This window comes from Pogona vitticeps, chromosome 2 (assembly GCF_051106095.1).
Source record: "Pogona vitticeps strain Pit_001003342236 chromosome 2, PviZW2.1, whole genome shotgun sequence".
NCBI lineage: Eukaryota > Metazoa > Chordata > Lepidosauria > Squamata > Agamidae > Pogona > Pogona vitticeps.
This window is the reverse complement of record NC_135784.1, coordinates 90257618-90270512: the sequence shown is the minus strand read 5'-3', so window position 1 is coordinate 90270512 and position 12895 is coordinate 90257618. Positions and strand designations below refer to the sequence as shown.

At 38.7% G+C, this 12895-nt stretch overlaps 1 protein-coding gene across 28 annotated transcripts in view; it reads left to right on the top strand.

The window, feature by feature from the left end:
- Positions 1 to 12895, top strand: part of SGCD (sarcoglycan delta) — a 631892-nt gene that overhangs the window by 115789 nt on the left and 503208 nt on the right. Inside the window, exon 1 of one of the 28 annotated variants that reach the window (XM_072990012.2) lies at positions 8521 to 9047. The exons of 25 other annotated variants lie outside the window; for them this stretch is intronic. The gene's annotated coding sequence lies outside the window, so the exon portion shown is untranslated. 2 more of the 28 variants (XM_072990013.2, XM_072990015.2) reach the window with 2 other exon arrangements.

Sequence of the window (12895 nt, the reverse complement as noted above, 5' to 3'; positions counted from 1 at the left end):
TGCACTGCATGTTGCATAGAAAATGTAGCAATAACTCCTCATAATTTCATACTCATGGTTACTGTGTTACATTTTTAACTAACCTACAAGTTTATTTATATTAATAATTTCAAAAGAAATAAAAATGTTTCTTTCTCTGAGTGAAATTGTTAGGTTTGGATCTCAATCAGTGGCTAATTAGGGATATCAGTTTAATTTAAACAATTAATATTTTAAACAACAGATATAAATAAATGTTTACTCCTGAAATCATAGCATTTTTAAAAATACACATGTGTGCTATGAAATGCCTCTTTTGAAAAAAAAAATTAACAGGAGAAACTTCTGAAGTGAAAATACTGATCTCTGAATTCTCTGTATAAAGCGATGGAACTACAATAAAGAAAAGCCAGTTTCTTGAAGTGTGCAAAGCTGTTTACAAATCACCAGACACATGCTTGGAAATCTGCTTAAAGCTACGAGGATTCATGTTCCAGGTGGTGGGCTGCAAATGCTTGACTTACAACCAGACATTTTGGAATAGAGCTTCAGAGCCTAGAAAGCTGCCTGCACCTTCACTGATATGTTTTCTCTACGTGAAGATGTTTCTGCATGTGCTGAGGAAGTTTTACAAGATTCCCCAAGCCATGCTCTGTCCCATTGAGCTGTAAGCAAACATCTTAAATAATCATTAGACTGTTGGTCTGTCCTTTTTTTGTTGTTCATATTCACACTTGATCAGATATTCACAACAATTAGCAAACTAAATTAGCATATTAACCCAACTATTGCAGGGAGAAGATTGTACATAAGCCAGTCTGTTTTGCCATGCTGTCCTTCAAACAGCTTTATGAAACAGATGTAACAAAGGATATAGAATAGGGGTCTCCCAACTGCGGCCCGCGGGCCATATCCGAACCACCTTTCCTTTTTATCTGGCCTGGGCATAGGAAGAGGAGGAAAGGGAGACCCAAGCGATCTCTCACACCCACTGTCTTTGCGAAGACAATGGTGGTGGGGGATTGCTTGGCCCCCCTTCCTTCCTTTGGCTCTCGAAAATGTGTAAAAATATATGATGTGGCCCTCATACTGAAAAGTTTGGAGACCCCGATATAGAGCAACAGATTTTATAAAGCACATAACTGTTGCCCCCCATGCACTGTCAGGAGCAGGGTTGAACAGAGATGTTCCAGGGGTAGCAAAGACCAAATGTCCACCACAATAGCTGCCAAAACACTCAGAGGAAAACTTCATAGCTTCTTCTGGTACATGGTTTAGTCATAGTTGGCTTATAGGCACTGAATCTTAGCCTTGATCTTCCTTGCTCAGAGAGACCTCAAGGATGAGACTTTTCACCTACATGAGCCTGGAGTGAATGCTAAAAACACTGGCTTAGGTATTAGCACGAACAGTTTGACATAAAAGGCAAATACCTTCAGACAAACATTGCTCTTGATAGAAGGCAAGCTTTCTCCATTTTTACAATCTTAGTCTAGAAATATAAGGACAAGGTTATATGTACGTTTAGTGTTAGACAAAGATGGATGCTTAATTTTGTTTAAATTATCCTTTTGTTTAATTAACATGCTGTCCACAGCCAATGAATGAAACAATTGTTTAGAGAAAATTTGCATTTTGTTTTTATTTTCAAAAATGGGATTCTCAGGTACAGGAAAGAAACTTAGTGATCCCTTGTTTTATTTGTTTTCCCTTTTGATAAATAAAAAACCCACTAGATTTAAATAAGCTAGCAAGCACTGTTCATGGTTCCCACCCAGACGCTTCCACCTGACCACTGTATCGTCTCACAATTGACTTTTTGTTGTGCAGTCTCTGAGTCTCCTGCAAGAGGAATGGCTGAATGTTAATGACTATGAGCCCGCAACAGTTAGAGCGCTTTATCAATCAAATGTGGCATATTCTGCCAGCATGGCCACCTGTCTCACTCCATCAGTGTCAGAAAGTATTTCACAGAAGGCCACAGGTGCCAGCTGTCATTCGGAAAGAAGCATTAGGATGGCCCTAGGATAAGTGTATTAAGGAAATTGGTTCAGATTGAATTTTGGTCCCAACAGCCTTATTCTGAGTTTGTTTAGAAGAAGAAAAAACAAAAAAACAACAGGTGCATTATTGACTGACAGTATGTTTCTGCATATCTCTACTTGAAAGTTACTATTAAATAAATTAGACTTTTACATGAGTACAGGAGTACCACCTTTTTTTAAAAAAAAATGAAGCAATATAGTGAATGTGAGACAGAGTTTGATTGTGCACAATAACCGATCAGAGTCTCTTGAGTCTTGCTGTCTGGCTTTTTTTAAAACTCTGTCTTGATTTGTAATCCAGTTAAGGAAAAGTACAAAGCTTTAAGCCAGTTTAAAGGTGGAAAATGCAGAACCTTGGGTCATAGACTCTTGCCAGTGGAAATGACTTTTCAGTATTTCACACACACACAAATACACTACCCACCACCCACATTATGCAGGTTTACATTTTACCATTTCCCCTACTGCACCCACAATTTCAGTCACAACATTTTTACATAGTATTTAGGCTAGTATTCTAATGTAAATGTCTGAACATGAGAACCAAATGTAACTTGATTAACCAAGGCAGACATTGCACTATTTATAATTTATATTTTTTCCTATTTCCTTTAAATGTTCCATGTCCCCTGAAGTCATAATACTGCAAACAAATGGACAGACAATCCCTCCTGAATCCTAAAACTCAAATCTTCAGTGGTTTAGTTGCACCAAAGATCTCACTTAGCTGACTCTATCATATACCAAGAGAAGCCATGCAACCAACTTTACAGTAATGCATTATATGTGATTCTGTTACTGGTGATTTACTTTTGACAATAAAAAGAGCATAATGTATTGTTTAAATAGTGCAACAGCTGGTACTGCATGTATTCTTCTCATGAAATATGTAAAATTTTACTTTTGGAAGGCTGACATTGTCTTTTTAAAATGTTTTATTTAATAAATTAAAGAATAATGAGTTTGTAATATAATACTCATGTGTTCTTCTATAGGTAACAAGCAATGACAACAAGAGTAACAAATTGCTTTAAAAATCCACAGTGTTCCAAATCCTGCTATTACAAGTACATCTGATGATGTTTCTCAGAGAAGTTGAATGATAAGCTTTTCATTATTTTCATGGGAGACCTGCTACCACAAATAACTAACAACCATTTACTAGCAACAACTAATAACCACAGTCCAAACCAGTGAATCATTTCCCCCTCATTTGCTCTCTGTGAAGAATGTCTATTCTTAAGAATTTTAAATTAGAAAGAATGTTCATAAGAATGTTAAAGAATTTATTCTTAAATATACCTGCTTCTGGATGCCAGGGTAATCAAATACCATCTGAAATCCTGTAGCAACAACATCAGTCATAACCCATGGCTAGTATAGGACAACTAAAAGTTTCCCAGCCCTCCTCCAGGTTTTAGGACCTCCATGGATCCCTTTCACTCTGGGGAAGCCTTCAGGTGCCACAGAATGAAATAAAGAATTATTTAAGAGTGGAAAAGCTGGTTAGAATAGCTGTGGAGATGTCCTGGCTTTAGATCATTCCCTGCTCTGTTCTGCAACTCCTGAAGGCTTCTTCAGGATGAAGGGGAATCCCTAAATATCTCCAGAACCTGGGGGAAGAGGAGACTTGAAAAATTTTAATTGCCACAAAACAGTTATGGCATGACTCTGACTGATGATTTCATCCAAGTTGTGCAGCATAACTCTGCCAGCAGGATTTCGGTCATTTCCAAAATCCAAAGCTTTGTTGTTTAGGCATGTTAGCCATTTTTGAAATTGCCTGAAACTTTCTTATTCCACCATGGCTTCGCTACATTGTAGTTCTGTATAGTTTGCTAATAAATTTAACTTTCTAGCAGGAGACTTTCTTTTATCACATGTATGTGAACCTGCCACCCTCATTCTCTTTCCTTTTGCCTAATGTGCTTTAAAAACTGCAGACTTCTCATCTATAGGTTGGGGTTAATTATTGCCATTCAGAACCCATAATCCATCCTTCTTCTGCTAGGAATAGCAAAACAAAGGGCCTTGCCTTATTAGTATAATAATTTGGATCATTACAGTTTTGCATGCTATTAGTCTTTACCATTAGTGTAAAATATATTCGCGAAGGCTTTCACGGCTGGGATCTAATGGTTGTTGTGGGTTTTTCGGGCTCTTTGGCCGTGTTCTGAAAGTTGTTCTTCCTAGCGTTTCGCCAGTCTCTGTGGCCAGCATCTTCAGAGGACAATGCTGTCCTCTGAAGATGCCGGCCACAGAGACTGGCGAAATGTTAGGAAGAACAACTTTCAGAACATGGCCAAAGAGCCCGAAAAACCCACAACAACCAGTGTAAAATATCTTTTTACATTGAGTTGGCTATGACTGTGTGTATGTGCTTTATCATATATGGATTCTCAAAGCACTCAGAGACCGTAGCAGCTCATTTGAAATCTCATATTTGTAGTGGAATGTGCACAGAGCTAATTAATAGGGTATGAGAAGAAATCTCTGATGGAGATTGACTGTGGAACTACAGCTTAAAAAGTCAGTAGTTATCGGTTGAGTTTTAGAAACAGTTTCTATTCAGGGCCTCAACCAGATTACATTGTGGGTTGTGGACTGAGCTAAATCAAGTTCTGTGACATAAAACAAAGATTAATTTTTAAACTTTTATCTTTCTGTATTCTTTTTCACAAATGTCTTTAATGCACAATTTTATCAACAGAGGTAAAAGCAAAGGAACTTTGTTTCAAGCGCTATGGGGTGGTATAGAAGTCAAAACAACAAACAAGCAAAAAACAAACTTGAGTTTTCAAAAAGGAAGGATAGGGGTTTGGTAGGAATACCTCCTACCATCCACAATTAAGCTTCTGACTTTCTGCTTATGTTATGTGCTGCCAAATCATTTGCAATTTCAGGCAGCTCTATGAATTAGTGATCTAATCTCCTCCCCCCCCCAAAAAAACCCAGCTTCAAGCAAACAAAAAAATTAAAAAACCTCAGTCATGAACAAAAAATACAACTGATCTTGAAAACAAATTGTTGTTGTTGTTTAGTCGTTAAGCCGTGTCCGACTCTTCATGACCCCATGGACCAAAGCACGCCAGGCCCTCCTGTCTTCCACTGCCTCCCAGAGCTGGGTCAAATTTATGTCCAATCATGTCAGTCTTTGGTGTCCCCTTCTCCTCTTGCCTTCACACTTTCCCAACATCAGGGTCTTTTCCAGGGAATCTGTGGTCTCTAGTTCCTCTGCCCCTTCAAAATCCAGCTTGTACTTCTGGGAGTTCTCGGTCCACATACAGCTGAAGCCTGCCTTGGAGGATTTTGAGCATAACCTTGCTAGCCTGTGAAATGAGTGTAATTGTACGGTAGTTGGAGCATTCTTTGGCACTGCCCTTCTTTGGGATTGTTATGTAGACTGAGCAAACAAATTAGTCTGGAGTGAAAACTAGAAACTAGAAGGGGTCTTCTTTTTAGCAGTGCCTGTTTTTTGAAACATAAATTAGTCAAAAACTATTTTTTGCAGGGCAGGCAGAAAACAACTATAGTGTCCTCAAAGAAAGCTTAAACAATGGTGTGGAGTGAGACTAAGGCACAGATTGCTTGTTGTTTATAGTCTTTGTCCATTTAAAGCTCACTTATGTCTCAAGAGCCTGGCTTGCTAAGGGAGGAATTGTTACACTCAGGTATGTTTTCTATATCATAACTGTGCTATGGAAACATGTTGTGAAACCAGCTGCCATGAAATTGAATTACAGGTGTTGTATTCTTCACTGCTCAAATTGTTCTATTATATCATGGGCCTTTTCATTCTGTTTCATACAAATAACTGCAATTTGTTAGGATTCAAAGAAATCACAGAATGAGTTGCTGAAGTTGTTTAAGGCTTCCATTACAGCAGGAAATTATCCATGCCTGTCTGCAATGTGAGTCTCCTCCCTTTGAGCCCACCCTTTCCATTGCACATACAGTTTTCTTGTGCGTGTATCCAACCATCTTGATATTTATGTCAAGATTCATGACAGCGGGATCATTATAATTTACATGCTTGGTCAGCAGCTCCCCATTCTCTGAGATTTCAGGGGCAAAATGTGTGTCATATCACAGAACAGTGACCTCTTGTGTAACAATTGGAAAATGTCTCTCTGTGTGTTTATATTTGTGTTTGCACATGTCTGTGAGAGACAGAATATAGATTTCCCACATTATCTCCTAAACAAATACTATGTGTGCAACTACAACACACATATAGATAATTTTGTACTGAGCCAGTGAATCTTGGCTTACAGGAGTGATGAGTACTTGATTTGTCAATTAAATCTTGTCCTCGGGAAAGTCTATGAATATGGGACTAATATTGTGTATGATCTCATGTAGAAATTTATATAATTGTGATAATAGGCATCTGGACTTGGCTTCCAAATAAATATGTTTATGGTAAGGCTGCCTTTCACCATTGTTAGCAAACTGCTCTAGTGGCTTTTTCTTTGGTCACCTCTTCTCATATGGTAGTTTGTAAAGTGCACATAATCAAAGATCACTTGAAGGGAGTAATACCAGTACAGTGGACCCTCGACTTACAGACGGCTCGACTTACAGACTTTTCGAGTTACAGACTTCTCTGGCAGCAAAATTTAGATTTGACTTGCAGATGGAGAATCGACTTACAGACCAGAAAAAAACCAAAATGGAACATATAGATAATTTTGTACTGAGCCAGTGAATCTTGGCTTACAGGAGTGATGAGTACTTGATTTGTCACTTAAATCTTGTCCTTCACCAACATCACACTGAAATTTGTCTCCTTGCCTGGGGAGCCAGGAGGAAAAACAGTTCCTTAAGACAGTGGTTCTTAACGTGGGCGATAATGCCCCCCAGGGGGCGATTTCATTTTTCAGGGGGGCAGTAGAACGAAAAGGGGCAGCGTGGGGGCGCTGGAGCAGAAGGGGGCGGTAGGGGGGCGCTGGAGCAAGCCAAACCTGTTAAGATGTCTGCAGCCTTTTTACAATGTGCATGAATATATATTTTCCTCCAATCTTAATTTAATTTCAGAGTTTTCGTCTTGAAATGTTTAGTTTCTGCATTGTGGTTTGTTTTTATGCCCTTTTTATATTTCTTTTTGCATCTTAAAATTCGCTTGCAGCTAAATAATTAAATGATACTTTTGGGGGGCATTTCATTTTCTTAGAATTGAATTTTGTTTTCAGGGGTCATTGGATTTAAGTGTAATAAATAAATAAATAAATAAATAAATAAATAAATAAATAAATAAATAAATAAATAAATAAATAAATAAATAAATAAATAAATAAGATATCACTGCGGGGAGGGGGGCGATGATAACTTCCTCAATGGCTCAAGGGGGCGTTTCTTTCAAAAAGGTTAAGAACCACTGCCTTAAGAGATCAGCCAGAGCCCTAAGATGTGGCACTGTGCTTAGAACACTCAGCAGTTCATCTAGGAAATAATCTGTATGGGGCTGGTTTCTTTTCAGTTTGTGGAAGGATGACTCTGTGAAACCTGTTTTGTAAGTCAGATAATGAAAGTTTGACCAATGGATCTTGATGATGAGGTCTCAGCTTTACTGAGTTACTGTATATGTTTATAAAAATCTAAAAATTTATATTCTGATGTTTTCCTTTAAGTGGCTTGGTTTTCTCAGGATTACATATCTAGAGTTTGCTGACAGATCTCAGAAAGTTTGTGGACCTCTGTGTGGTATGATAATAGCATTTGCAAATTATTGTCCTTGGGAAAGTCTATGAATATGGGACTAATATTGTGTATGATCTCATGTATAAATTTGTATAGCTGTGATAATAGGCATCTGGACTTGGCTTCCAAATAAATATGTTTATGGTAAGGCTGCCTTTCACCATTGTTAGCAAACTGCTCTAGTGGCTTTTTCTTTGGTCACCTCTTCTCATACGGTAGTTTGTAAAGTGCACATAATCAAAGATCACTTGAAGGGAGTAATACCAGTACAGTGGACCCTCGACTTACAGACGGCTCGACTTACAGACTTTTCGAGTTACAGACTTCTCTGGCAGCAAAATTTAGATTCGACTTGCAGATGGAGAATCGACTTACAGACCAGAAAAAAACCAAAATGGAACAAAAATAGAATAAAACTGCCAGTTATGGGATTAATCCGTTTTCAATGCATTGTAGGTCAATGGAGACTCGACCTACAGACTTTTGACTTGCAGCCACTGTTCCAATACGGATTAATTCCGTAAGTAGAGGGTCCACTGTATCTGTATTCCACAGCACTTGTAAGTGGTTCTTCGACATGTGATGAGTTGTGAGTTCCATTAGTTAGTGCTGCCATGGAATTACATTAATAATGGCTAGAGTGCATGTTTCAGTTGTATAAATTAATGCCAAATGAACTAAATGGTCATCCATTTGACTGTGGAGAATGTAACTATATATCCAATAGCTTTCTTCAAGATTTTTGTGTGGGTTCATGTGCATATGCGGAGTATGGTGGTCTTTATCTACTTGGCCAACCAAGCACCACAATGGAGAAGTCTGTCCTGTTCATAAGCTTTTTATTTGTGCATCTTGCTAAGTTATTGGTTCTTTTTGCTATATTGGATATTGTGACACTTGTTTCAGAGTAGTAGTAGTAGTAGTAATGTTTATCTGACACAGTGAAAACAACAAAGCATCTTGGAGCACTTTTATAACAAACAAATTTCACTTGGCATCAGCTTTCATGGACTTTAACCAACTTATTCAAATTCATGGTGTCTCCATAAGTAAAAACAGGTTAGCCTTTGAAGGTGCCATTAAGACACTTTATGGTTTATGATACTTAAATTCACAGGGATAAAACTAGTGGCAGTAAAATGTGGGGAAAAGAATACTATGAAATCAATGCTGTCTGTCATTGTGATGCTGTTGCAAAGGATAGACAACGTGACTGGAAGCAAAAGTGAAAGGAATTGCATGGCTATTGAAAATTTAAAAGAAGGCAGAAGTCTTGCTGTTCACAGGGACAGGCAAGTCAACTTTAAAAGTGTGGAAGAAAGGGTGAAGAATTCTTCTTTATTACTTCCTTGTTTATAAAGTAAGCTAAGCCAACCCTACTTCCAAATTTTCCATGATATGCATCTTTCCCTACTTGAGTCTTACAAGAAATGAGTTGAAGTGATTTTATTTTGGCCCTGGAAATTGTTAGAATTTAAATTCTTCTGCCTGCAAATAGTTGAGATGTTCTCCAAAAATATTGATATTAATATTTCTTGTAGAATATTCCACCATCTCATTTAAGTCTTAATGTCAAGCAGAAATTTTGTGTCAAAAAGTACATTGCTCAGAAATGTAAGAAATTGAAATGCATATTTCAGTTGTCCACTTCCCCTACCTGTCTGGTGTAGAAATCTTCTCTTGTCTTCTGTATGGACATTTTCCAAGTCCACACAAAGCATACTCTCCTCTCTGTTGAAAGGAATGTGTGAAGCTCAACTCTCTGGTTTGTGGAAGATTATACTGTATACTGGTTTTCCTATAATAGTTTGCAATTGTCCTGGTAAAGAGATGGTTCTTTCTCAGAAAACAAAAAGAATTCACAGTGAAATCAGCATAATTAAAGATCACGTGGTTTCTTCTGGAAAGAGACAGAACTACTGTATGTTTTTTTTTTACATGCGACCAATGTAATCTGAAAGTTGCTAATGCAATGTGATGTGAAGTACAAATGATATGTAAAATGAAAGCCATCCTAGAATTCTCATTCCACCTTCATAATTTTTATAATCAGAGAATCAATACTGCTGGATGTCACTTGTTGAATATTATGCTTCATGCAAGCCAGTTATTTGCACTTCAGATGAACTGGCCTGAGGTGTGATTATGCTCTCCACAGCTGCTGTGAATGGCAGAAGGAAATTTGAACTAGGGCTTTGTTTTCATGCACATGGACAATTCTAGGACTGTAGGATGAGACAAGATATGACAAATGGGTGTCTTGACAAGCTCTGCCAGTAGGATCACCTAAAGACAGATGATGATGATGCCTAGTCACTTTGGAGAAGAAACTAGATTATTAAAACAATCTGACATTGGCTCTGCCTATACGTGTAATTTTATTCATTTCTTTCCTGTCTCAAGCATGAATACTGCCAGAAACCTCCCCTGCCCGGCATTAATGCAGTGTGACATGGCACTTCTTAAGCTATAATGTAGCTTGGCCATGGATGAACAAAATGCTGGACAAAGCCACAGCCAGCAATAGGTAAAACTAAGGCCAAGAGGGACCCTCTTCTACTGCTGGAATAAACTGGGAGATGGATTTTTTAAACTTTTTTTTAAGTCATATGAACTTTGGCCTAAATCCAAAACTTTTGTGTTGGTGTGTGCATCCTCACCGCCTCTGCCACTGCCTCTTCCATCTCCACCTCTTCCACTGCTGCCACCATCTCTGCCACATGTTGCAAAGGCAGCTGATGCATTGGTGGTGGGAGAGCCTCGAGACTGAGAGGAGGTGAAGAGAGTGAGTCCAGCACACCACCTGCAGCTTCCATCCTGACTGTCAGGAGCTGTAGAGAAGGAGAAACTGCTGTCCCTGTGACCATTCTGCTTCCTGCTCCTGCTGCTGCAGCTGTGGTGGCAGCCGCACACTCTTAGCGCTGTTGCTAGCTGTGGAGTGGTGAAGATGGCATGTATTGGGGCTCTTTCCCCTTTCCTCTTGGCCAACCAGTGGCCAACTTTGTTGTATTGGTGGTGTCACAGGAAGGCTTTTGTGTCAAGGCAGGCAAGGAGGCAGGCTGGCCGGCTGACTGACCAGACTGGGCTTGGCTGGGTTCCAGCAGTGGGGGCGGAGGTTAAGTGGTCCTTGCCAGGATGGTGGTGTTGGCTCCAGTACAAAAAAAGAGAGAGTTGTCTGTGGGGACTGCTTGTGGTTGTACAGGACATATGGAACATCTGGGCATAATGTGTGTCAGACTTTTTTTTTTGGAAAAAAAATCCTTCTATCTGGTATGGTGCTGTGTCAGATAGCAGGATTTTTTTTTAAAGCACATGCATTCACATATATGGAATCAATTCCAATGAATCAATTCTGCATCCACCTGAAAATAAACAGCTCTGGCAGAGGAGCAGAAAAACTTGCTTCTTTGGCACATTACTCCATACATTCATGCACCTCATGTGTATGCTAAAATTTGAATTGTTTTGTTTTTTTAAAAAAGCAAAACCCGGCAAAACATTGTTTTTTGTTGTCTGTGGGTCAGAACCCTAACTCTGGTTTTCTTCTCATTCTGATTGGTCAGAGGTATGAGGAACAGCCCTGAGTATTAGACAACATAGCCCAATGGTAAAGCAGCTCCTGTACATCATTCACTAACCAGAATGAAGAGACTATTGGGAAAGGATATGTTTTGATGGAAAAGTGAATGCTTGGAGGAACCAGGTGTGGTAAAAGCGTTCCTTAGAACTGCCTTTACACGAGACAGAGAGGGATTCAGAATGATCAGTCCCTATTGCCTGCAAAATCGGGTCCTGTAATTTTGCTCTAGGCGACTTCTCACTCCTTCACCCAAGTCTGTCTCGATTTTAAATAAACAATCTGGAAGGTCTGCTCTTCCTCTTTTATTACTTTAGGACCCTCATTTGGTAGCGTAATGTGGCCAGATCAAAACAATCCTAGTTCTAAAATATCCAATTTACTACAGTAGCTTGGTCTAAACAAGGAGACAGCTTACAGACAATTTGTCTTTTTATATTTTATTACAAAAGATATCATTTCAACAAGCTCATTTTAACGTCATTCAGTATTTCCAAATTATTTCCAAAATAACCCCCAGCCTTAGCCACCAGTCATTTCCTCTATAAAGTGAAAATAATGAAATGTCTAACTATATCTTAAATAAGCATTCTTACGCAATCTCAAAATAAAGTCCTGTCGGCTGCATTTCTCTCGGTGTCGTCTCTCTCCCTTCCATCTCTTCTCCGTCCTTCTCCTTTTCTCTTCGCCCATCTTTCTTAAATTAAGAAGTTATGTCCTTGTCCATCGGAGTTGAGATAAGATAAGGGTCAGCTTGCTCTTCTTAATTTTTTTTTCTTTAGCTGGAGAAGAACTGACCTTGTACATTTTTCTCTCTAATTAGCACCTGGACACAAGCAGATTTCTAGCTTTTACGTTGCAGCTCTGAAATAAATCCTATGAAATACAACTCTATTCTATTTTCATAATCAAATTCATGACACGCCCCCCCTTAAATATACAAAATACAGAACTATTAGAGTTCTTATTTTTATACTTACTTAACATTTGATTATGCAAGTGACTATTTACAATATCACATGTGTATATACAGTTATCTTAATTACTCAGTTTCATTATCAGCGTACATTCGTGAAAGACTATCTGCAACAATATTTAATTTTCCCGGAATATGTTGTATTTCAAAATCAAAGTCTTGCAGGGATAGACTCCATCTTAGCAATCTCTGGTTGTGAGATTTGATTTTTTGTAACCAAACCAAAGCTCGGTGATCAGTTTGCAGAGTGAATTTGCGCCCCCATAAATATGGTCTTAACAGATTTAATGCCCAGACAACAGAAAGTGCCTCCTTTTCTGGTACGGCATAATGTTTTTCTCGTTCTCAAGGTGCTGCTGCAGCTGTGCTAATTGTCCCTCTGAGTCATCCTCCGAATCTTCTTCAGTTGGTACATGTTGCATTGTTTTACTTTGAGACCTTGTTACAGCTTGTATTGACGTGGATTTTTCAGTATGTTGGTGATTAAGAAACACCAAGTCGTTGCCTATCAAGAAATCGGGTTTACCTTCATGCACTAATAGATATTTTGCGCCTTTCCAATTTTTGTAGCTAATTTGCACGTAGACTAATGGTAAGAATCTCTCGATTATTTCTCCG